The sequence below is a fragment of the Falco biarmicus genome, chromosome W, assembly GCF_023638135.1.
Source record: "Falco biarmicus isolate bFalBia1 chromosome W, bFalBia1.pri, whole genome shotgun sequence".
NCBI classification, from domain to species: domain Eukaryota; kingdom Metazoa; phylum Chordata; class Aves; order Falconiformes; family Falconidae; genus Falco; species Falco biarmicus.
The window spans coordinates 4738759-4764866 of NC_079310.1; the positions used below are offsets into that span (position 1 = coordinate 4738759).

Below are 26108 nucleotides of genomic sequence, written 5' to 3' on the forward strand. Positions count from 1 at the left end.
ACAATATAGACTAGTTTTGTGTAACCAGGACAGCTGTTGTATCTAATGTATAGATACTTATTAAAACAAGACTACAATGGCATTTTCAATTAAATACATATAAATATATAAAAGAACTCTAGAAAAAAACCTAACTGATTTCCCTTAGCTTAAATCTGCATTTGAACAAGAAACATGAGTTTGATATTCATCTCAGTCCTTGCCTTATTAGGAATTTTTAAATTCAGAGTACATCTGTGACTGATTTAAATTACTATACTACTATATTGCATACTGGGACTTCTTCCAAACTGCCATCTTGTACTTCAAGCTGAAATCTCACTTTCCATTATTAAAAAATAACAGCTTCTAGCTGTCAAAATTATGAAGTAAATGTCAAAAGAGTTGGATGTATTTTAGTCGAGGCAAAAGTATTTGCTTAACTTTCAAAAAAAGACTAAAATAAACCAAGAACTGCTTAATTCATCCTAATTAATCTCTATTCATACTATTTGAATGACTACTTCATGTTATTTCAGACAATAATCTCACTGTTTGTCTATATTATCCTTTGCTTTGTAAGCTATTGAACAATTCCAAATACTATACCAACAACTATGGCTTCAGAAGATCTATTGAATAGACTGAAACAACCCTTGAGAGTATAACACTAGATAATCCTTCCCTTACTCCTAAATCAAGTAGTGATCCAGTAAAATGCCTGAGACTCAGAGAACTAAGCAAGCTCCTGGATACATTTCAATATAAATTATAAAGAACAAAGTTAAAAAAAAGAATCAACAAAACCCACTCAAAACCAACCAACCAACCAAAAAACCCCAAACCACCCAACAATCATATTTTGGATGCATACACAATCCTACTGTGCATACACAGTAACATCCTGTTCTGGGAACTTGCACAAACTTTCATTTTACTACAACCTAATCCTTGAAGATGAACCGACCATATTCCAACTCAAGTATAAAGAAAAAAATTAACATTGTATGGTTGATATTTTCTCTCTCTGGTACACACACACATGTGCATATACAAGAAAGAGTGTGAAAGGAAAATAAAAATTAATAACGCGAAAGAATGATTTAACACAAAATGGTGAAAAATGCCTGCTTTTTTTCAACAGTGACTGCATTGGAGTCTTTCCATCCTCCTCGTCCTCTGGAACATGTTTAAAAATAAAAAATGAAAAGGTTAATTTCCTTTGTGATGTTAATGAAAACACAACTGTTTTATATTAAAAAAAAACCTTAGAAAATAAAGATGTAGAATGAAATGGGTTTTCATATGAAAAAAGCGTCCTAAGAATGACTTGTACTTAAAAAGAAACGCACCCAAGAAACAAATCCAAACATTTCTCATTTAACTATAAAGTCACTTTAAGCTTTTTCCTTAAAAAGAGGAAAGACAGTTAATGTTAAAGTATCGTATCTTGAATTATTTGTGCCTGTTAATATGAATATAATAAAAAATTCTAGTCTGAGGTAATGAACCCTTCATAAATTTAGTAGCACTTTCAATATATAGCTTTATGGACTGCTTCTCACCAATCTCATTAACTATTTAAAACAAAAAAAATATTCATTGTAGTTTGTAGTCTACCAACTGTTTTATTTAGAGGCCTAGAGCTCAAAGATTTATTTTATGTACTGGTAAATTCTAAAACAAAATACTTAAATGATTAGACATCAATGGCTAGAAAAGCATAAGACACTTCAGTTCCCCAGACCAAAAAACCCAACCTTATCTAATTCCTTGGGGGAAGGTGGGGGAGAGAATGAAAACAGAACCAGAGAGAGAAAGAGTGAGAATTCAAGTTTCATTGCTAACTAGAAAGTTACCTTTATGTAGAACAGGAGTGTTTTCACTAGATGACAGAACAAAAGCTATAGAAAAAGCATCTGTCTCAGCCTTCTTGCTATAATCCACTTTTACTATGACATCCTTGGAACATGTAGATTTTTCTTAGAATGAGAGTATCTCTTATTTGAGGAAGCAAAGAAATGCATTATAAACCACTTCTTTGTGCCAAATGGTATCAGACAGAGATATGTGACTGTACTGGAATAGTTCACAGTTGGTTAAACTATACTACAACTGCTATGCTATGGAAAACAACAAAAACTTATAAAAACTGATTCAAAGTACAAAGAGGCTCCTCCTTTGAAAATAGCTTTAGATTCCTGCTACTTCCTTCCCAGATTTTTGGTGTCTATCGCATTACTGTAGGTTAAACATAAAACAGCTAGCTACTACTGAGAAAGTACAAACTTCATGTTTATATTATATGCATATTTTAAAAATGTAAAAGTATCAATACACAGTACCTCTGGCATAAATAGAATTTGAAAAAATTAAGAGCTAAACAGAAACATTGGCTAGAAATTTTTCTCATTTTAGCAAAAATTTTCCTCCTTTGATCAAAAGGAAAAGCCTTTAGGACACCACCCCCCCCCCCCCCAACTTTAATAAAAGAAACAATAATTACAAAAGACAGCTACTGATACCAGAATAATGTTAACTAAGCATTTGTATAGCGAAAGAGTTTTTCAAGTGTTGCTAATGGAACTCTATGGCTGACAAGATGCCTTAAGTATGAAACGTGTGGTAAAGTTATCACATTCTCTGCTATTATATTAATGGTGTCACACTACTAATTCTATCTGACATGGAGACCTTGGTTTTTGTTTAAACATATGTGGGGGGAGGATATTGGTGCAACATTTTCCATGCAAAAGGAGAAAAAATACAAAGTCTAACCCCAAGTGGAGGATGAGCCTTAGACAAGGCCCCAGCCACGGCCCAGACCACCAAGTTTTCTTCCAGGATTGGCTTCAGTTGAGCTACTTGATGGTTGAGTTGAAGCAAACTCAACACAGACCCCCGTGGATACTAATAAGACTTTTCTGACACCTTGAAGTTATGCTTTCCCAATCTCAGCAGTGTCCTGTGTGAAAAACAGGCCACTCCTTACTGTTTTTCTCATACTGCTTTGCCCTCTTGTACATAGCAATAAGTTCTCTGCCTCTCCCTAAATCCTAACACCTTTGTATATTTCCAGGGAAGGAAAAAACATCCTCTCTTTCCACAGGGTGCCACCTACACAGCATGAGTTGCATGCCACAAGCAGTCTTCCTCATTGTAGCCACACTGCATGGAGCAGGCTACAAACAAATTATACATTATCAATTCAGTAGACAGTTGCCAATGAAGTTCAAAGGCTTCCTTCATGATTGTGCTCGAAATGCAACTAAAATTATGCTAGTGGACTTAAGAGAAATACCTACAAAGTGCAAGCAAGTCTTCTACATTGAAAATACAAAACCTTTCCAAACTTAAGACAGACTTCTGTTGAGGTCTCTAAGCTGCTAAGGTAAGGGGAAAAAAATACATAACAGTATTACTGGCTCATGCAACTTTTGCTAAAATATTTTCTTAATTTCTAGACTAGGGTCTTAAGTAATTGATGTCAATTTGGTAGCCTCTTTCTTTCAGTAACATTAAGTCATTGGGAAGCAAGTACATACAGCTTACACATAAAGATAGTTGTATATATATTAAAAAAAATTCTGTTGCTGAACATAGGGTATACTTCTTACAGATGTCAGGCTGTGTTGGGTTTCTGTGGCAAGGTTTTTGGTAGCAGGGAGGCTTCAAGGGTGAGTTCTGTGAGAAGACACCAGAAGCTGCCCACATGTTGGACAAAGCCAGTTCCAGCCAGCTCCAAGATGGACTGGCCGATGGCCAAAGCTGAGCCAATCAGTGACAGTGGTAGTGCTTCTGTGATAACATATTTAAAAAGGGGTAAAAACTGCTGTGCAACAGCAGCTGGGAAAAAGGAATGAGAATATGTGAGAGAAACAACTCTGCAGACACCAAGGTCAGTGAAGAAGGAGGAGGAGGAGGTGCTCCAGGTGCCAGAGCAGAGATTCCCCTGCAGCCCATGGTGAACACCATGGTGAGGCAGGTTGTCCCCCTGCAGCCCATGGATGACCACAGTGGAGCAGATATCCACCCTGCAGCCTGTGGGGGACCCCATGCTAGAGCAGGTGGATGTCCCATGCTGGAGCAGGGTCCTGGCAGAAACTGCAGCCCATGGAGAGGAACCCAGAAGGAGTGCATTTTCAGGCAGGACCTGTGACCCCGTGGGGGACCCATGCTGGAGCTGTCCATTCCTAAAGGACTGCACCCTATGGAAAGGACCCACTCTGGAGCAGTTCTTGAAGAACTGCAGCCCATTGGAAGGACCCATGTTGGAGAAGTTCATGAAGGACTGTATTCTGTGGGAGACCCCACACTGGAACAAGGGAAGAGCATGAGGAAGAAACAGCAGCAGAGACAAAGAGTTATGAAGTGGCTGCAACCCCCTTTCCCCATCCCCCTGTGCCACTTGAGGAGGGGGGAGGAGGCAGAAGATTTTGGAGTGATTTTGAGCCTGGCAAGAAGATGGGAGTGGAGGAAAGGTGTTTCTAGATTTGATGTAATTTTGCATTATCCTACTCTGTTATTAATCGGCAATAAATTAAATTAATCTTTCCCAAGTCAAGTCTGTTTTGCCCATGACAGTAATTGGTGAGTGATCTCCCTGTCCTTACCTCAACCCACAAGCATTTCTTTGTATTTTCTCCCCCTGTCCTATTGAGGAGGGAGAGTGATAGAGCGACTTGGTGAGCACCTGTGAGGAGATTGAGACACGGACTCCTGAATCTGACCAGAAGACCCTTTATTAGTCCAAACCCCATGCTTATATATCCTCGTTCGTTGTTCATGCGCAACATACTAAAATATCATTGGTTAATCAATACTGTTCACACACTTCTTGGCTACATATAATTGGTTAATTACTAAGCTACAAACGTACTGAACTTCTTGCATTTTTTTTTCTCTCTTCTTTCTTACCTCTGTGAGTTTCATGTTCTCAGCCAGCCGCCGAGACGTGGCATCACGCATCCGCTCCAGCCTTGCTTCATATCCCATTTGTCTTCTGGGTATTCAGCCAACCTTATCTTACTTTCTTTCTTCTTTAGCCTTCAAGGTCCTTCACAGGAATCGTGGCCCCCAGCACTTGCCATAAAGCTCTCTACGATTCCCCCTTCTTTATTTTGAACAGAAACAACATACAGGTTAAACTGCTTTTGAATCATAGATCTTATACAATTCAACATACAGGGAATAATCATCAATATAACTACAATTACAAATAACAACATTCCTCTGTGTATTGTAAGCTCCTGCAACCATCTGGTGATTCCCCATGACTTAAAAAGATTCCGCAACCAATCTCCTGATAGTTCATGCTGTAAGTCATTTGACATGTCCTTCAATTTTTGTAACTAACTGTGAATTGACTTCGAATGGTCCGAAAGGTTCATACAACGCATTCCTTAGCACTGTTCACTTATAGGCTACTCTCTACTGTTCATGCTGTTTCCTTATCTTCTAGAGGTGAGATCACATTCCTCCTTTGTTTCTGTCTCATCCTGGTTTCTTCTCATACTCCCTCAAATTTATTTAACTCTTTGCAGCAAGATCTCAGCTGCACATCGTCAAAGCAAGGCCACAGCTGCACATTATCAATGTCAAAACAACCCACTGTCTCCATACTGTACAATTCCCCCTTTTAGGTTTTGGTTTTGTTTTGGTTTGGTTTTTTTTCAAAAAGTTGCTTTAACATGTTATGGACTGTTCATTTTTTAATTTTTTTTTTCTCATTACTTAATTACCAATTTTAGCCTTATTTTATGTGTACATTTGTACATTTCAATCAGGTTCACAAAATGTAAAACTTTTCTTATCAGCGCATTTCATACAGAGGTCTACATATAGGTTTATGATTATTTATAAGAACATGCAATAAGCTATGGAAATTTTATTATAATATTCCATCAGAAACTTCTAATCAAATAAATGAGCATGAGAAATTGTGTTTAACCTGAAAATTCTATATATAAGCTGTTAAGAAACATTTTCTATCCTAAAAAAAAAAAGAGATAAAACCTACTTAAAAGCTCTTGAAATCTTGCACTTGGGCGAGTGTTCCACTGTGCCTCCATTCTAAAGCATGGAAGTGGAAATTGTGTAGAACAAAGCTGTACTTGAAATAATTGTTCAACTGTTATTGCTGTTTTTCAAAGAACCTGAAAGCATACAATGAAAACTTAGAACTAAACAAACAGCTGAACGGACACCTTTAGATCATTACTGGAATTAAATGTAGTCCTGTATGAACCATAAATCAACTACATGTTAAATCACTCTTCTCCATCACTGTTGTCACTGTCTTTGAGCTTCATAACAATACCTAGGTCATGATCCTTTAGCTTAGGCAACTTCATCAGGTTAAATATACAAACATCTATTTCTAATACAAATTTGTAGAATGCGTTCTATCCACAAGACACTTTATGGAGAGATATTATGTTGTATTGTGTATGATCTATTAGAAGTGAAAAATGGTGTTCCTGAAAGAAAACGCTTCTTTAGATCATAACTTTAAAACTGGTTTTGCACCTGCTATACTGCAAGAATACCCTAAGCAGTACTGTATCTTTGTGGACTTTGAGATATCTGTGTGATTACATTTAAACTTAACACGCAAGCTGATTTCAAGTATAATTCTAGGCACAAGTATGGGAAATGGCATGCTGTCGGGACACAATCTTTCTCACTTACAAGGTATCAAATGGTATGTTACTCAAGTTAAAGTCTAACTTCTATGACAACTTCATTTTCACCAAAGGAGTTGCAGTTAAGTACACAAACTAATGCAGCTCAACTGAAGTTTCACCGCTGCAACGGAGTACAGAATACTTTTTCCACTGACCTTAAAGGTTGTGGTGGTGGTGATGAAGGTGTGACAGATATTTGACTTTTAACCCAAAACAAATTTTCAGCTGTGTTAAATTCACCTGTACACAAAGAACACTTATTCCTTCTGAAGCACCAGCACAGTCTTTTCACCTTGAGCTGTTCCCAATTTAGAGGTTAAGAAAAAAAAAGAAATAATTCAAAAGATATTCTGTCAATATGCTGATGCAGTTGTATGTTAAATTCTGGTCACACTGAAATAGGGTTATGTTCTAGCATTTATATATATGTAGCACTCCATTATAATTTATGAACAAAATTCAGAAGTCCATTTTATCTCAAATTGCTTGGAATTAGATTAGGTTGGAGTTGTCATCCTAACATCTAGTTTCCACATTTTACCCCTTAACCGAAAAACACACATGATGAAAAAGCATATTTCTAGAAACAGAAGAGTAACTGGAAAAAGTTCTTATGTTCACAATTGTTTTTCTAAGTCTTATTAAAGTCACTTTTTTTTTAATGCAACCAGACACTTTACCTTAACAGAGAAGCCCATATTTACATCTCTGAGCCCGGACACAAACCGCAGCTGCATGCACCACCAGGCTCAGGGCAGGAACCATTCATGCAGTTACATAGCTATATATCACTACAAGCATGCAGACACCTATTTATCACTAGATAACCATGTTCATCTTTCCTACTCTCCTTCACAATACCTAGCTGTTCTCTCATCTCCTGTTAGGTGAGATATTCTCCATCTTCCTCTCCTATATCTCTCTTCAGACATTGTCTATCCTCCTCTTCTTTGCTTGTTAATTGCAACAAGGCAAAGGTTATGTGTAGCTGGGTGACCATGACTTGATTTATGTTATAATGAACTAAACGCTGAATACATGAAAAAAGGCATGGGAGACATAAGGCAAACATCAATAAGGTGGTTAAGGTAATTATAATAAATCCTGTAATACTTTTGATCCACGGCCCAAAGTTTCCCAGCCGTGAGAAGAGACCAAAGGCATCCCGCCCCTGGCTCTGCTGCAGATCTTTGTTTAAGGCTTTTAAGTTTTGTATACTTTTGTCAATTAATTCAGAATGGTCACTCAGATTCACATAACACATCCTATCAAAGTCTTCACACCCATGTCCCTGTGCCAATAATAAAAATCAATAGCATCTTGGTTCTGTAGCAACATATGACGGACAGAATCAACATCTATTAAAAAGCCAGAAAAAAAAATAGTATTTGTAGTATTACTTTCTTTAGCAAGCTAGCAGCCTAATTTACTAAGCAAGTTAAGAGCGTGTACTATTCCTACAGAAGAGATTAGAGAAGCAAAAATGTGTTATGCTGCATTCCAGAACTCAACCTGAGAGTTACAGTCTGCTGTGAGTTCTGCATTACAATCATTTGACACATGTTGGGGTTGCAATTGAAAGTTGCCCGTTTACAATTTTCATTGGCATTATCATAGCTAGTTGTTTTAAAAGCAACCCTTGAGCTTCCTCATGCTCGACTTGTTGCAAAATATTCTGAAGCCGATCAATAAAGTTAGTATATGACTCTTTAGGACCCTGCAAGACTGTGGCGAACGACTCACTAGAGGCTCAACCAGACTCCCGCATCCGGACTGCCTTAATAGCCATCTCCTTCATTTGCAAATAGTTGTCCCTGGGATACTTTGCCTGAGTCACAGAATCGGCACAATTATTTTCTCCAGCCAACTGTTCATAGTTAACAGCAATTCCCCGATTAAGGTTTTCAGTCAAGGCCACTACACATAGCTCACAAAAATTAGATAATCACATCATTTACTGCATCAGAGTTAGTACCATACAAAGCAATGACTTCCAGTCATGTGGTGTGAGTGTATAAGGCTCTTCAATTACTTAAAGAAGGGACATAGCAAATGTACTATGAATCCTCCCTTCCTGCACTGCTTTGTTTAACTCTTTAACAGCCTCGTATTGCACAAGCTGCCACTCTGGAGGTTGATTTGTCTAACAAAATACTGAACATGCCACAGCGACTCCCAAATCTCCTCGCTTAAGCTCTTCCCACTTGCATTCCTGCCACCAATCCCTCAGACCCCCTTTCACCCTCCCCGAAAATACAGTCAATGCACCGGGGGAGGGAGGAAAAAGGTCTAGCTCCTTTTCTGGATCTATAGGACCTGGATCAAAAGGTTTATCAGTGTCAATAAAATCATTGTCCGAGTTGTCCTGTTCCAGTGCTTGGTCCTGTGTTGTGAGGGTTGCTGCAATTAGTGACAGGAGCTTTGGGGGCAGAGACCATCGTTGACAGTGTGTCGAGAAGAGTCGCACTGTCGTTGGAATTTACAGCTTCCCCTGGTTTAGCACTGTTAGTAGAATTAGTCCACACTTGGCGAAGAGTAGTCAGAATTTGCCACCAAGGTGCTAAATGCATTCCCGACGCGGAGTCCCCCTGCGCAGCATCATCATACAATTGTCTGCTGACCACTTACCAGGCAGGAATTTGCAAAGTGCCATCAGGTGGAAAGTCCAGCACTTTGTCACGGATCCATTCTAACAGTCACTAGCTGCGGACCCATCATCACATTCTCTAATCAAGTTTGTGTGAAAGGAGAATATAGTTCATTTTGCATTACAGTTTTCTGTAGTTCCTTAATCATTTCCCAGTGAAACGCCTGATATTGGCCTGGGTGTCTATCTTGTAATACCATGGGAAACACGTGCACTCCCTCTTTCATACTTTCCAAGTGCACTCCCCTCCACTCTTTTTTAATCCGTCTCCCGATATCATTTTCATTATCACTGTTGCTTTCCTTATTAGCACTCTGCCGCTCCACTTGCTTCTTCCTTACTTTTGACTGTTCCTTTTTTAACTGTAAATCCTCCAATCGTAAATTTAACAGATTTTCACCTTGTCCATCCTCATCTGAATCCTCCGACTGCTCCTTCTAGTTCATCAGAAACATGCTCAGTGTCAGCCTTGCTCTCACTCGGCTCCGTCGGCTGAGCAACATCTTGTTTTGTTGTTACACTGGCTTCCTGCCCCTTCTCAGTCTCCGACCAAGCCTCCTTAGCAATATCTGCAAGCTGTTTTTCTGCACGCATCTCTTTCAATGTCTCGAACACTAATCTCCAAGTAGTCATTACCTGACTAGCATTCAAGTCTCCTCGAGATGCCTTTTCCCAAATTTGCTCTCCTGCTGACTCTCACATTTTAACATCAAATATTTCTGTAGAGGTTGCTGGGGTGCCTTGGCTCTTTAACCAGGCTAGCAACAGTCCCAGATTACTTTTTTCATATACAATTCCTCTTTTGTGCAAAATATGCTGAAACACCCTTAATATACTTTTTTCTTCTGCAGACATATTTGAACCCATTTTTTAAAGTTTCTTAAAATTTCTTAAAGCTTCTAAAGTTTCTTGGCTGCTCACCTGTATCGATGCGTACAGGCATTGTTTCCTTAGTTTCCTTAGTCCCCGGGGTTTGGGTTGTCTGCCTGGTCCAGCCAGCAGAATGATCGTTCAGCCAAGACGTCTCCTCCGGAACGCAGCCCTCTTCCACGAGCTGTCGTCTTTGTCGCTCAGTTCCGTCCTTATTCTTCCAAGGTTTTGGAACTCCACCATAGGGATCACCATTTGGGGAGACTGAGACACGGACTCCTGAATCTGACCAGAAGACCCTTTATTAGTCCAAACCCCATGCTTATATATTCTCGTTCGTTGTTCACGCGCAACATACTAAAATATCATTGGTTAATCAATACCGTTCACACACTTCTTGGCTACATATAATTGGTTAATTACTAAGCTACAAACGTACTGAACTTCTTGCATTTTTTTTTCTCTCTTCTTTCTTACCTCTGTGAGTTTCATGTTCTCAGCCAGCTGCCAAGACGTGGCATCACACATCTGCTCCAGCCTTGCTTCGTATCCCATTTGTCTTCCGGGCGTTCAGCCAACCTTATCTTTCTTTCTTCTTTAGCCTTCAAGGTCCTTCACAGGCATCGTGGCCTCCAGCACTTGCCATAAAGCTCTCTACACACCTGGGAGCTAGCCAAGGTCAACCCACCACACAGACCTATTCCTTTCAGTAATTTTTATTCTATGAAAAGAGTGATTTTGGTTTTCGCTAAAAAAACCAAACAAATTCTTCATTTAACATCTTCAGAAAGTGGTGTTAAAATAACAGCTATTTGCCAGAGGAAATAAAATAAATATTACCTTGTCCCTGAAGGTGAGATATGTCCAAGCCCTCTTTTAGGTGGATGACAACTACACCATACTGGATGTCAAAGGCATCACTACACAAAAGAAACAGAAATAAAACACTTTTATAATGCATTCTTTCCCCAGAAACCTACTTTATGCACCCTCTTTGAACAAATTTTAGAGACTAAACTACATTTTAAACTTCCAAATCATATGTTTCTGTTACAATTTTAGTTTCAACTCCAAACTATCAACTGCATTAGTGAACTGAACACCATGTCCTGAAATGCAACATACATAAAGGTTATCTGTTCCCTTTTCTGTCTCACCTATACAAAATGGTCATTAAATAAAAGAAACATGAACAAGTCAGTTGAATTCTGCAGAGACGATGACAAAATCCATTGGGAAATCTAAATTTTGATTTCTTCCATCAAAAAATGGGATTTATTTCAAGGACATCTCCTTGATCTGCAGGCTACACATTTCTGAAGTGTTCCAAAACATTTGGGGCTTAAAAAAAGATATGAAATTTTAATTCAGAATTAAATTAGATACAAGTTTAATGTGCTTATTTCCATTATATCTGATGGGGGAACTTACCCCTTTAAAAAATAAATTAGGAGAAAATTAATTACTGTAGAAACAAGCAATAAGCCTGAACAAATGAATGAACAAAAGTCTGAGGAAAAGGAAGGACAGAAAAATCAAGATTTAAAAGATAAAAATATGAACTTAGTCATATAATCCAGTTTGCATTAGCCATTAATCATCAGCACTTTAAATATACATACCTCATTAAAACAACTATAATTCATTTATCATAGAATGGTTTGGGTTGGAAGGGACCTTAAAGATCATCTAGTTCAGGGGTCCTTAAACTACGATCCACGGGCTGGATACGGCCCCCCAGGGTCCTCAATATGGCCCCCGGTACTTACAGAACCCCCCCGCCCCCCCCCCCCCCCCCCGCTGGGGGTTGAGGGGGGAAACCAAGCAGTCGCAGATGACTGCCTGCCACTTCATCCGCGTGCCGGCCCCCTGTTTAAAAAGTTTGAGGACTCCTGATCTAGTTCCAGGCCCCCTGCCATGGGCAGGGACACCTTCCACTAGACCAGGTTGCTCAAAGCTCCATCCAACCTGTCCTTGAACACTTCCAATGATGGGGCATCCACAACTCTCTGGGCAACCTGTGCCAGTGCTTCACCACCCTCATAGTAAAGAATTTCTTCCTAATAGCTAATCTAAATCTCCCCTCTTTCAGTTTAAAGCCATTTTCCCCTTGTCCTATCACTGCATGCCCTTGTAGAAAGCCCCTCTCCACCTTTCCCATAAGCCCCCTTTATGTACTGGAAGGACGCAATAAGGTCTCCCTGGAGCCTTCTCTTCTCCAAGCTGAACAACCCCAACTGTCTCAGCCTGTCTTCATAGAAGAGGCGCTCCAGCCCTCTGAAATCAGATAAATGATTCCGAGAAATCCCATGTCCTTTCCTCAGACAGAAATACCACAAGATTTCCGTCATTAAACGCTATTCTTTAAAAGTAGTAAGACTTGATGAGAAATGTTCAAAGTATCAACATATTCCATAATAAATGCAATAAAAATTGACTATGGTATAGGAATAAAAATCTTTTTCCCATCAGTTAACATTTTTAAAACATTCTTTAATTTTTTAAATCTCTGCAGATGAGATGTGTTCCTATTGTGCTCTTCAGAAATTTTAAAAATTCAAACTTCAAAAATATGCTTGACCTATAGTTGCTACATCCTGAGGTTTTTCTGTTGTGGATATGGAGAGCCACATGACTTTATGGCCCTAAGAGTTCTTCCAGCACAAGCCATTACAAATCAATATGGGGGTGGGTGTGGATCCCCTCCACACAAAGAAAAATTAACCAAATTTTCCCCTTATTTTTCACTGCCTTTGGGAGTCCTGCATTTTTCTTAAGGACCTGGGGTGGTGGTAGTGGTGGTGGGAGAGGTTTTGGGGGTTTTTTTCCCTTCTAATCCCAGTTTGGTTTGTTTTAATCTCTACCTGTAATCCTTCTTCCCTTCTTTCTTTTAAAGGCATGGTAACCAACAAGGGTAAAGCACAACTAAAACAATTTAAGTAGCATATCACAACAACAAAATAATCTCTGTATAAGTGCAAGTGTGAGAAGCAAGTTTTGTTTTTCTTAAATATGTTAGTAGTGAAAGATATTATATTAATTTTTTCAATCAGAACTGGTTGGACCTTCACAACTGACAAATTACACTGGGATTTCCTTTCCCATCTGCTTGTTGGCTACTGTATTACTTTGGGTGTCCAGTGCTGTGTATCATTTACAATAAAAATTTGTAGTGGGTTGACCCTGGCTGGATGCCAGGTGCCCACCAAGCCACTCTGTCACTCCCCTCTGTGGCATATGAAGGCACGGACCCCAAGTCAGTGAAGAAGTGAGATCGTTTATTGCATACATAAGTGCTGGTTATATACAATTGCTTATCTACCCAAGTTCTGCCCTGGAATGTGCCTACATACAGCAGAGCACCTGGGAATTTGTCTACATGTAGCAAAGCAGTTGCTCATTATGAGCTGTTCACACACTTGCGGTTTCACTGCCAAATTTGGCCGCTTATCTGTACACTAACAGTTCTGCCAATTCAGTCTTGTTACTCTACCAGGTCAACTTATTTTTGTCCCTTACACTCCTCCTCAGCTGGACAGGGGAAAGAAAAGGTAACAAAAAGTTCATGGGTTGAGATAAGGACAGGGAGAGATCACTCACCAATTACTGTCACAGGCAAAACAGACTCAACTTGGGTAAATTAGTTTAATTTATTACCAATCAAATCAGACTAGGGTAATGAGAAATAAAACCTAAACCTTAAAACACTTTCCCCTTACCCTTTCCTTCTTCCTGGGCTTAACTTCACTTCTGATTTTCTCTACCTCCTCCCCCTGAGTGGTGCAGGGGAATGGGGCAATGGGGGTTGCAGTCAGTTCATCCCGTTGTCTCTGCTGCTCCTTTCTTCTCAGGGGGAGGACTCCTCACACTTTTCCCCTGCTCCAGCATGGGGTCCCTCCACAGGAGACAAGTTCTCCATGAACAACTTCAACGTGAATCCTTCTCATGGGCTGTGGTTCTTCATGAACTGCTCCAGCGTGGGTCCCTTCCATGGGGTGCAGTCCTTCAGGAACAGACTGCTCCAATGTGGGTCCCCCGCAGGGTCACAAGGCCTGCCAGGAGCCTGCTCCAGTGCAGGCTTCCCATGGGATCACAGCCTCCTTCAGGCATCCACCTGCTCTGGCATGGGGTCCTCCATGGGCTGCAGGTGGATATCTGCTCCACCATTAACCTCCATGGGCTGCAGGGGGACAGCTTGCTTCATCATGGGCTGCAGGGGAATCTCTGCTCCGGTACCTGGAGCACCTCCTCTCCCTCCTTCTTCACTGACCTTGGTGTTTGTGGAGTTGTTGCTCTCATATTCTCACTCCTCTCTCTGCAGTTGCAGTATTTCCCCCCCCCTTCTTAAATATGTTATCACAGAGGCAATACCACTGTTGCTGATCAGCTTGGCCTTGGCCAGCAGCAGGTCCGTCTTGGAGCCAGCTGGCACTGGCTCTATCAGACATACGGGAAGCTTCTAGCAGATTCTCACAGAAGCCACCCCTGTAGCCCCCCCACTACCAAAACCTTGCCACACAAATCCAATAGAATATTTTACTGGTTTAACTAGAAGATGAAAAGTTAACATAACGGTCGATTCATTTTCTAGACTTAATCCTCAATGACTGTAACTCTTAAATCTCAATCTGCTGCCACAATGCTCTCTAGATGCAGAAAGGGTTATTAAATAGAAATTTACTCTGTTCAAACTGTAAAACAGCTACTTATTAATTTCCATATCAGAAAAAAACACTGGATTGAAGATTGTTGGATCAGCAATGTGGAAAACTAGAAAGCATCTGAAAGCAATTAGAAGAAAGCTTGTGTAACTGATCTTCCTGAAATAAAAATTCTTTTACTTATGTTTCATTTTTGTTCATTTGGTAATAAGAATTATCCACATTTCTGCATTTTCTGCTTACTGGAAAAAATTTATATAGGTCTCAACATCTCTAATGTCAGCTTTTCTCCAGTTTCTCTTAAATCCAAGAACAAGGGTGTTGGGTCTCATTCTACCCAGACCAGCAGCCTAAGGAGAACACAAATTAGTTGTTTCAGTAACTTACTTTTAAAAAATAGTTTTCTTTTTTTTTTTTTTTTTTTAAGCATACAAGTATCTTTCAAAGTTTTAGGATAACTTTGCATAATGGAAACACTTCAACATGCAAAGTATAAAAACATTTAATTTTTTTATGTCCATCCTCACCACTTCCATTAAAAAAACCCAAACAAACATGAAACAGGTTGTCCTGGTTTCAGCTGGGATAGAGTTAATTTTCTTCTTAGTAGCTGGTGCAGTGCTGTGTTTTGGATTTGGTGTGAGAACAATGTTGTGGTGTGAGAACAATGTTGATAGCATACTCACGGTTTCAGTTGTTGCTGGGTAATATTTTACTAAGTCAAGGTCTTTTCAGTTTCTTGGGCCCTGCCAGCCATAGGGCTGGGGAGGCATGGGAAATTGGGAGGGGACATAGCCAGGACAGCTGACCCAAACTAGCCAAAGAGGTATTCTGTACCATATGACATCATGCTGAGTATATAAACTGGGGGAAGAAGGGGGGGGGGGGGGGGGGGGGAGCATCCAGCATTATGGCATTTGTTTTCCGAAGTAACCTTTAGGCATGATGTAGCCCTGCTTTCCTGGAGATGGCCAAATACCTGTCTGCTGATGGAAAGTAGTGAATTAATTCCTTGTTTTGCTTTGCTTGCGTACGTGGCTTTTGTTTTGCCTATTAAATTGTTCTTATCTCAACCCTTGAGTTTTACATTCCTTTCTGATTCCCCATCCCTCTGGGTGATGGGGAGTGAGCAAGCAGCTGCATGGTGCTTGTTTGCCGTCCAGGGTTAAACCACAACACAGGTGTACCTGCATTAAATACTGTCCTCCTTCCCTCAAGTCCTCTGCATGCACTGGTGCATAGAAGGACTTTGTTTTGTTTTTAATAAGCCTTTGTTGGTACTTGGTCAGATTACTTAACCGTTCCTTCGCTGCTTGCCTCTTAGAACCCTTTCAAAAGAAGGAAATGAAGGGGGAGAGGGAACAAGAAATATAAGCATCAGTCATAATAAAGCAGAATGTTTTATTTCACTGCTAGAATCCAAATAAAACTTGAAGGACCTCAAAACATGTTTTCCACTGTCAAAAAGAACCCAACCCAATGAAATATCACTCATTAACAACAACAATAAAGAGTGGACCACATTCTCATTTTTAGGATAAGGGTTCCTCAACCTTAAACATTCTTGTTCCTGCAGAGCACAACCACTTCACTAGCTTGTGGCATAAATTTGTCCTCCAAAGCATAACATAAGTCTAGAAGAAAAGGGCTCTGTAACAAAACATACATGGATATAAGATGACTTAATATTAGGTTTTATGGGAGTATTTGTTTCAAGCTGTACTGAAACTGCATTTGCCTACATTTATACATAATCCTACTACTGCTCCCTCCTACTGCTATTTCAGAAAGCCTTTGTCACAGTAGTGCCTCTACTGCAGCTCTATGAAAACTATTTATTGTGAGATTCAGTACAACATATAGAAGCACAACATGAAGTCTGCATTGCTAATCCAAGATCAGACTGTGGAAGCAGGTTAGAGGAGCAAAAAGCAACAACTGCCTGAGACATTAAGACTACCACTGTGTTCTATTTACCATCAAGGGAGATTTAGAACTGGCTTAGTCTCTTATGTTTCCTACAAACCCAGTAATTTGACTTAGTTACCTACACTTCTTCCCTGGACTTCTAGCTTCCACACAGCTATCAAAATCCCTGTCTTGGTTTTGGCTGGGATAGAGTTAATTTTCATCTTAGTAGCTGGTACAGTGCTGTGTTTTGGATTTAGTATGAGAATAATGTTGATAACACTGATGTTGTAGTTGTTGCTAAGTAGTGCTTACTCTAAATCAAGGACTTTTTAGTGTCCCGTGCTCTGCCAGTGAGGAGGTGCACAAGAAGCTGGGAGGGAGCAGAGCCAGGACAGCTGACCTAAACTAGCCAAAGGGAAATTCCATACCATAGAACATCATGCTCAGTATATAAACTGGGGGGAGTTGGCCGGGAGGGACGATTGCTGCTCAGGGACTGGCTGGGCATCAGTCAGCAGGTGGTGAGCAATTGTATTGTGCATCACTTGCTTTTTTCCCTTGGATTTTATTTCTCTCTCTCTCTCTCTCCTTCATTACAATTGTTGTTGTTATTATTTTACTTTATTTCAGTTATTAAGCTGTTCTTATATCAACCCATGGGTTTTACCTATTTCTGATTCTCCTCCCCATCCCACCAGGGTGGGGGTTGGGGAGTGAGTGAGCAGCTGCATGGTACTTAGTTGCTGGCTGGGGTTCAACCATGACATCCCCTCAAATTTCCAAGATTTTAAATTGCATTACCACTTTATATGACTATTTATTTTTACATTGTTTTACCAATGGGCCTACAAGAAAGCTGGTGAGGGACTTTTTACAAGGGTATGTAAGTAATAGGACAAGGGGGAATGGCTTTAAGCTAAAAGAGGATAGATTTAGATTAGATATTAGGAAGACGTTCTTTACAATGAGGGTGGTGAAGCACTGGAACAAGTTGCCCAGAGAAGCTGTGGATGCCCCATCATTGGAAGTGTTCAAGGACAGGTTGGATGGGGCTTTGAGCAACCTGGTCTAGTGGAAGGTGTCCCTGCCCATGGTAGGGGGGTTGGAACTAGATGATCTTTAAGGTCCCTTCCAACCCAAACCATTCTATGATTCTATGATGTGGGAAAATATCCAGATGAAAGTTTGAGATCTGCAGCTTGATTAAGACCAGTCCAAAATATTTCTGCTTCTAGTCTGTTTCATGTTCCAGTTTCAACCGTTCTGTGTCTCCGTGTATTGCAGTGAGTCTTACAGCTTTGGAGAAAGCTACCTTAAGATTTGACTCTGTGTTTCAACTAAAGATTAAAGCCACAATTTACAAGTTTCTGCTGTGATTTTTGAGAGTCCAAGTTTCCTCATTCATACAAAACTAATCAAGTGTCCATGTATTTGCTTATGATAAATCCCAGTCTTTGTGGTAACTTGTATGAGATAGAAATGCAATTCCATCTATTGCAGAAAGAAAAATGTTTTCTTTCAGAGAAGATAGCACTAACTTAGACAGTTAGCTGTATACTGCTGTCATTTTGACTGACTGCTCTGTCCAATGTATGAGAGAGCACAAGACTGAATGACACAAGGACAGAAAAAGGCCCAGATTGTATTCCAGTATTCACTTTACTCCTACAAGTCTTCCAAAGCATTTAAATATCAAATGATCGAAGATACTAATTTTGCTGTTTCCTCCCATACCATACATACGCATATCCTAAAACACAACTTCTACTGCAGGACTTTCATTTAGAAGTGGATAAAAAGTGATGCAAAGCACAACATCCTGATGTTTATGTTAACTGCCATATTAGCTTCCTTAAAGGTGTAGCACACCTAACTGCAAAGGTGGTGACCCCTGCATGAGTGGATCCCACCAGTAAATCACAGTTTTTGCACTTCTCAGGAAACTAACGTCTTTCACTTGAAGAAAATGACAGTTTTGTAAAAAAGTCAAGGTAATTTTTAAGTAAAAAGAAAGAATACACTTACCATATGTACATGGCCACAGATCATCAAGCCCACATTTTTGGTGAAAGCACAGACAAGGTGAAGCAAAGCTGGATGTGAGTTTGAAGCACCTGTCATAATTAAGCACTGAGGTCTAATAACTGTGGATAGGGGGGAAAAATGGTTAGAAGTAATTTCCTCTGGAGCTTTGTTATCTTACTTTGTAAAAAAGAGAGGCCACGAGACTGTAATCCTCATAGGAGAGGTAATACCATCATCTGCTTTTAGAAGATTATGTTAAATTAGGACAAGATCAATCTGACAATTGTCAGCATATGTATGATTAATTGGTTCCAAACTTAATAATCCCACTAAGTCTGAATATTTAAACATTTTAAAAGATCAGAAACAGAATTTAGACAAGACTAAGAGGGATAAATTTCTTCCCCCATCTTTTAAGTCACATCCTTTTACATGTTCTGGCTTAGATTCTCTGTCCAACAGAACTGGAGCCATATGCTTTTATTGCTATCATTCAGAAGGAACAACCAAACTACTGTAAGTGAAATAAGTTATTCATTATTCATTCATTATTCATCCATTATTTCATTATTAATTGATCTTTATAATAAATTTTAGAAGTTGAAGTATACAGTCTCATTCATTTCAGAAAAAATTTTTTTAAACCATAAGAATCACTAAAAGTAATTTGTCCATCTGTCTCAGTCCCTACAACAGCTGCAGTTCATTTTCCATACTAGAACCAGTTAGTTTTAGGATGTACCTCTACAATTCAAAACATTTTTTGCCATGGGTTAGAAATCAGTGTCAGTCTAAAAAAGAGTAACAAAAAAGTACTCCTAAAGCCAGAGTACTTTTAACTGGCTCATGTGGAGATCTATACCTCCTCTGGAAAATTATTAGAGAAGTTTATAACTCAAAAAGCTATTGTATTGGGTTTATGTGGCAAGGTTTCAGTACCAGGTGGGGCAGAAGGGGTGGCTCTGAGAAGGGAAAGGGGCTACCCCCATGTTAGACAGAGACAGTTGCAGTCAGCTCCAAAACAGACACACTGCAGCCCAAAGATGAGCCAATGAGTGAAGCTGGTAGTGCCTCTGTGATAACGGTTAAGAAAGGGTAAAAAACACCGCACAGCAGCTGTGAGAAAGAAGAGTGAGAAAAAGTGTGAGAGAAACAATTCTGTAGATACCAAGGTCAGTGAAGAAGCAGAGGGAGGAGGTATTCCAAGCATCAGAGCAGAGATTCTTTTTTTTCTTAAGTCAGACTCTTTTTTTTTTTTTTTTCCCCCCATTAATATGACTGGATGTAATAGTAGGATATTTGTAAATAATGAGAGATTTTAATGTCACATAGTCTTAGAACTTCAGAAAGAACAGTAATTTCATAATTCGACTTCAAGTTTTGCAGTTTATGCTTACAACATCCAGCTCTTCAGAAGTGGAAAGTTCATTAATATCCATATTAATATATTGGTAATTTACAGTTTTACTATAATATACATTGGGGTTGTGCTGATACCTATCATAATTGGCTGACATCTTACTTCAAATATCTGTATCTATGCAACACAGACATTGTGAGTACCTGTCCTATTTTTTGTTTTGTTTAATTTTAGTCACCTCCAAGAGAGGCTAGGTGGCAGAACTGGTGTATTTTCCCCAAATGACAGGCAATATTATCAATCTTTTCTTTGAAAAATACTCCATCGCTGCCAGGTTCTGGATTCTGGACTTAACCTCGACAGCAAATAGCACCTGTATCAAGAATCTCTCCTAAAACTCACTCCTTAAATTATGCTCTAAGTAGGCAAATTCCCTTCTGTAAACAACAGAAGATTTTAGTAGCTAGATTCATTTGCTAGCACACTGAGCATAACTATGACAGAATAAGACATTTCTTAGACTTGTAGATGCAAGGGATGAGTTGCTCGACTAAGTGTCAATAGTATAAACCCTATGCCAGGCTTGGGCAGAATTGTAGAGGAATGAAGGCAGTGGGTTGATTAGCATTGATAACATGCAGCTGTGGCCTTGCCTCGCAGGCAGTGGGTTGATTGACATGGATGATGTGCAGCTGTAGCTCATTCCTGCTAAGTGGTTAAATAGCCCTGAGGATTGTGGGAGAGGAGGTTGGATGGAGGAGGAGTAGTGTGGTCTGGCCTCTGGAGGAAGGAGATACAGCACAGATGGTAGAATTTGACCAATGGTAAAGCTTTGTTGTAGCCTACTTGTTTGTTGGTGCTGCAACACAGCATGTAGTAGGTAACCACCCAATTTGAAAAGAGAGGAGTCAACAACAAAGGATCAACCAAGATTTGGAGGCTAGAGCACATGATGTACAAGGGAAGGGTGACAACTAAGTTAATTCAGTCTTAAGAAGGCAAATGAAGGCATCTCAGTATTGTCTTTAGTTATCTAATAGGAGGCTATAGATACGATGGAGCCAGACTCTTTCTGGAGGTGCACAGGAAAAAAAAAGATAAGGGGTAACTGAAGATATAACGTAGGACATTCCAACATTAAGGAAAAAAAAAATATGAGGGTGGTCTAACACTGGGAAAGATTACCTAGAGCAGCTGCAAAATCTCCATCCTTGAAAATACTCAAAACTTGACTGGGTGTGGTCCTGAGCATCCTGATCTAACAAAGTTGGTTCTATCTTTGCAGATGTCTCTGCACTAAGCCAATTGAGTGGATGGTTGGACAAGATCACCTGGTGAAGTCCTGTTCAATCTATGATTCTATCTATTTAGAGGAAAGTTTAAGTAATCAATACCTTCTGTTAAATTTTTTTGAAGCACCTTTCCTCTGGAATAGCTCATTCCATAAAAGCAGCATACATACTATAGGATAGGCAATTACCTACTTCATTAGGACACTTCTTGGGCAGCCATGTTGGCTAATGAAAAAAATCAGTTCACTCCTTCAGTTGTGTGAAGACTGCTAGTGTAGCCTGTTTATCATTGCTGCACTGCAGCAGAAGAATATCCCTAACGTGAATCAGCTAGTGTTGAGGACACAACATACGTATTATACATATTTCAGGGATTTTTGGTTAGATCAGTTTTAGCCTGATCACATTGACTGAATGCCCATTAGCAGTTTGGAGCAAATCTTTCAATTTAGTTTCATCAAAAAGGAATGCAATTTACGTGCCCCAAGACCACCAGTTCATGATACAAACTGAAGTGCAGTAAACAGACTTGCTTCTCAAGTGCACTCCTGATCAGAAATAAAATACTAATGTAGATATGCCCAGAAGCTAAGATAGTGCTATTAAAAGTTATTACAACCCGTTATTACAAACCATAGGAGGTGAACAGGCAATTTAATGGAAGCCATGATAGGAAACAGCCATACCCTACTGGCTACATAGCAGAAGTAATTTCTTATGTCCTTAATACATTCATAAACTGTTACCTGAAGTTTTTCACATGATCTTCCACTCCTGAGAGACGAATAGAATGCTGTAGTGCATTCAAATAAATCAAAGCTTGTGTTGAGGATCCCCATTTCACATCTGTGGGATGATTTGAAGTTTCAATATTTTATTTAAAGCAGTTCAACATAAGACTACAGGATCACAAAATGAATGTTGAACACCAAATGGCTAAAAGACCCTACAACTAAATAGGCAATTCTATTTAAAGATTAAATTTCTGTAGAAGATGTCCAATAGATGTTACAGTTTGATATTTTATATTAAAGAAGAAAAAGGAGGAAAAAGATAAGAAAAGGAGAGGAAAACGAGAGGAAAAAGAGAACTGAGTTGCTTCCAACATTTCAAAGACTGTCAACTTCAGAGTTAAAAAAATTAACATTTTGGAAAAAAATAAGATGTTTAGTTATTCTGAATGACAGCAAAGGTAAAGTAACCTTGCAAGGCATTGTCTAAATTAAGTCAAATCCTTTCAATGAATAACTTTTGATGGAATAAAGAGGACAGACTAGATTATGCAGTTCCTTTTAGAATATTATTTTTATGAGGAAATGAAAGCTCTTAGTATCCTCTCTAGTTGTTCCCATATATGTTCCAATTTTGCTAGTTACGATTGATATATTATTTAAGTACTTTATAACCTTCACAACATAGGATTTTGCCTTTTCCTTGTTTTTAACTTCAGGAACACTTTGGCTCAATCCTGCTCCATGTTGCACTTATAATCATATAGTGTTCTTAAAGGGAAGGAAGAAAGTATATAAATTGTTCATAGCTACAGGGATAGTTTATTGAAAAAACCCACAAATGCTACACAAATACATTTCCAATTCAGAAGAGTACAGGAGCATCCCCTTTCATTTCCTGTCAAAACATGCTTTTCTGGTGCCTTCAGCATTGCAACCCAAGCTCTTCTTATACGCACCTTTCTCTCTAACTTTCATTCAAATGCTTATGTCTAAGGGCAAACATTTGAATTGGGTGGATCTTGATATACTCAGAGGAGGAGGAAGAAAACAGCAATGAATATACAGGCATAACTGCATTTCATTACAACTGGAAAGTCTGAAACAGAAGTTTGAACTAGTCATCCAAATAGAATTCTCTCATTTTTCTCTAAATAACATGACCTTTTCCTTCCTCTATCCCCTTCTTCCCCACACCAAAACCAGAAGAAAACCCTATACATACCTGGTTTCTTCTAAGTGACATAGAGTCCAAGGACTATGACGTATGTTAGAAGTGCTACCCATCAATTAATGACAAACATTACAATGCAAAACAGAATAGCTCCAACAAGAGAAATCCACATATTGTAGTATTTGAAAGCAAGATGCCAACCTAGTCACAATAGGATAGGGGAGGGAAGAAAGGAAGAAAATTTAATCACTGTTCCAAGGGAAGGTAAGAGCTGTTCGTTCATCTTCCTTCCTCAGTGCTCTACATCACATTTCATAATAATGCACATCAGTTTAAGTACTGTACAAAATAAGGACTTTGACACATTTACACTTTTAATTTTCCAACACATTTGAAATTAATTTGCATATTTTTTAAATAGAGGAGAAAATTAGAAACATTTCCATATCTAAAAGAGTGTCTCAAGGAGCGTTTGAAGATGCTTGTACCAGTGTATCTGTGGCGTATTGATGCACGGACTCCAAGAGCAGATCGAAGACTCAAAGACACCTTAAAGACACCTCGAAGAAGACACTTTATTAAAATCAAGCTAGCCTTTTATACCTTTACAGCGGGCTGACGTATCAGCCTGTAACTATGCTCAGTAATTTTCCATTCTAGCTCTTTTTTCTATTGCAGACACAGCAACTTAGCAACTCCCTTTATCTACAAGGCCACAAGCTCTGCAGACAACTCCGTATCTTAAAGTTTCTCTTCTTGCTCCCATGGCTTCCTTCCAACAAGCATAACTATGTCTCTCTCCCAAGGTTGGTTTTTGCTCACTGATGCCATCAAGCTAGCTCGAGAAATACCCACATCTCCCCCTTCTTTATATATATATATAAAAGGCTTGTTTCAATGCTCTGTTAGAGTTTGCACACATTTTAACACACATGGAATACAGATCAGAATACATATAAAAATGAATAAGCACCCTACACCTATTTGTAATAAGCTCTTTATCCATGCAGTTAAACCTAATCTACCAAAAAGATTTCAGAAAATGTTAAAACCATCACTTTGTTGTAGTTTCTGTACTCCTCCTTGCAGGTCTTCAATACTTTTGTGAATAGATTCAGAATGATCAGACAGATTCATACAACAAAGTCCATCAAAATCCTGACAACCATGACCTTGCACTAATAATAGAAAAATGTATTGCAGCTCTATTCTTCAGCATAGCATGTCTTATTGAATCAACGTCTAGCAGTAGTCCACTCAGGGCTAATGAAGTTGCATTAGTTTGTTTTGCAAGCCAGCAGCCAAGCTTATTCAAGGTGGTTAGCGCTTGCGCTGTTCCTACTCCTGGAGCAAATATAGATGCTGCTATAATTTCACTAGGGCTCCAAGATTCCATATTATCTTTACAATCAGTTTTAAAGGCATGTATAGTGCATTTGTGGTGGCATAACTTATGAGTTATAATCATGGATGTATTGAGTGTTCACAAAGTTAACCTTCCAATGCTACATGGTCTTCACAAATTAGAAATAATCCTGCAGGCAGTTTAAGTGGACGATTGCTAGACTTTGATATGTTAGAAGAAATATAATTACACCAAGCACTAGCATTTCTATATGCAGGTATGGTAGCATTTAACCATTGAATCGGTTTTATATCATATTTGCCTGTTTAGTTGAAGTATACACAATAATCCATTTTTACAGATCCTAATAAATCCAGTTCCTGTGGTTCAATCCCACCATATGCTAAATATGGAACACAACCATCCCAATTGTTAAACACATCACCAAATCCCTGAATTATGATCTGTTTATCTGAGGGGACGGGCCAATCATCAACAGGTTGGCCAGCCAGACAGGTTGTAAAAGGATTTTCTGGAGAAGCAGTTGACAGGCATAGTGTGTCCTGTCCTGTGCGATTGGACAAGGTTACCCAGATGTTGGTTTTGGGTTGAGGCGGGATCCATATTGATGCAGCTGACATCATGGCACAGATGATGGCAATGACTGAGATAACGATGGCTTGATCCATCAAGCTGGTACCCATCTTGGGCCAGAACCTGTGGAAACACAAGCATACCCTCTACCCCAAGTTAATAACAGAAAAGGACCTTCCCATTGATTTGTTTGTAAATTTTTTACTATAACTTGGGCTTTCTCATTAGAATTTGAAGCATTATGTAAGCCAAAATGACCTTGTATAGGAGGTCCATCCTCCGTCCAATGATTTAAAAAATTCAAAACATAACAGGCTTTAGCTATATGCTCTTGTGGGATTAACCCTAGACTCCCCCTTTTTTGGTTTTGCAACATAGTTTTAAGAGCGCTATGTGTGCGTTCGATAATGGCTTGGCCTGTGGGAGAATGTGGAATGCCTGTAATACGCTGAATTCCCCATTGTTGAAAAAATGTCTGTGTCTTATGCGCTATATAGCCTGGGCCATTATCTGTTTTTATAGCTATTGGAACTCCCAGGGTGGCAAAGGCCATAATAAAATGTCTGCAAGCATCTTTTGCTTTTTCACCTGAGTGTACCGATGCATAAATACAAGATGAAAAAGTGTCGTTAGAGACATGGACATATTTGTACTTGCCAAACTCTGGTACATGAGTAACATCCATCTGTCAAATTTCAAGTAATGAAAGACCTTGAGGATTAGTTCTGATCAACGGTGCAGGCAAAACTTGTTGACAATCAGGACGCCATTGTATAATTTGCCTCGCTTAGTCTTGAGTCAGTTGAAATGTGCGTTGCAGTACTTTTGCATTT

At 39.3% G+C, this 26108-nt stretch overlaps 1 pseudogene; it reads right to left on the reverse strand.

Moving 5' to 3' along the window:
• LOC130142111 (solute carrier family 12 member 2-like) overlaps window positions 1–24855 on the reverse strand; it is a 38622-nt pseudogene extending 13767 nt beyond the window's left edge.
• Between the last annotated feature and the right edge of the window lie 1253 nt (window positions 24856–26108).